Source organism: Gossypium hirsutum, chromosome A08 (assembly GCF_007990345.1).
Source record: "Gossypium hirsutum isolate 1008001.06 chromosome A08, Gossypium_hirsutum_v2.1, whole genome shotgun sequence".
Classification (NCBI taxonomy): Eukaryota; Viridiplantae; Streptophyta; class Magnoliopsida; order Malvales; family Malvaceae; genus Gossypium; species Gossypium hirsutum.
The window spans coordinates 44,353,025-44,353,982 of record NC_053431.1 but is presented as its reverse complement, the minus strand read 5'-3'; the positions used below and the strand labels follow the sequence as shown (position 1 = coordinate 44,353,982).

At 39.0% G+C, this 958-nt stretch overlaps 1 non-coding gene across 1 annotated transcript; it reads left to right on the top strand.

The window, feature by feature from the left end:
• Positions 1–567: 567 nt before the first annotated feature.
• Positions 568–674, top strand: LOC121205745 (small nucleolar RNA R71). The gene has a single exon (XR_005900820.1). It is a non-coding gene; the product is annotated as a small nucleolar RNA R71 (small nucleolar RNA).
• The last annotated feature ends 284 nt before the right edge of the window (positions 675–958 follow it).

The window sequence follows — 958 nt, the reverse complement described above, 5'->3', positions numbered from 1 at the left end:
AAGTAGAATTTTGGCGAACATTTTGCCGTGGCATAAGTTGATTGTTTCCAGGTGGTGCACCCGCAGCATTTTGTAGAATAGCATTGCTGGAATTTCCCGCCCTGGATTACTGCAACTGAGGTTGGGATGTTGCTTCTAGCTCAGATTATATGTGCTGGAATATGGGTTGTTGTTGTGATTAAAATTTCCCATATAACAAACTGAGGCTGGTTTCGATGGGCATTCATAAAAAACATGATCTTTTCCGTAGTAAACACATACTAACTTGGCTGCTTTTATTTCCTGCATTGTAGCTTGTCTTTTCAGTGCTTTATTCAGATTTGTTCAAGATGATACCTGAGCTGCTAGGGAGTAATCAAATCAAGTTCCATTGCTCCAGAAACTCTTATGCCAGTCCCTACTCTTGTAGTGGGGTATTGATAATCGTTGTTTTCTATCCTCTCCAGAATTTCATATGCCTCATTATATGATTTAGTGAACAAAGTCTCATTGGCAGATGCATCAACCACCATCCTTGTATGCGTATTCAATCCATTGTAAAACATTTCCATTTGCGTCCAATGTTAAAAACCGTGCATCGGGAATTTTCTAATTAACTCATTGAATCGCTCTCATGCTTCATATAATGTTTCATCCTCAGATTACCGAAAGAATGTAATATTGTTCCTCAGTTTGACATTCATGTTCGGAGGATTATATCTCAGCAGAAACCTCTGACAAAGTTCATTCCAAGATGCCACCGTACCTGATGGCAATGTATTTAACCGTGCTCTGGCACGATCTCACAATTAATAAGGGAATAACTTCAGTTTCAGGGCATCTTTAGGAACACCCTATTGCTTGAATGAATCGTAGACTTCCAAAAGAAGTCTTAAGTGCAAATGTGGATCCTTAATAGGCAATCCACAAAACTGCGCTACATTTTGTAACATTTGAAACATCATCGGCTTTAACTCGA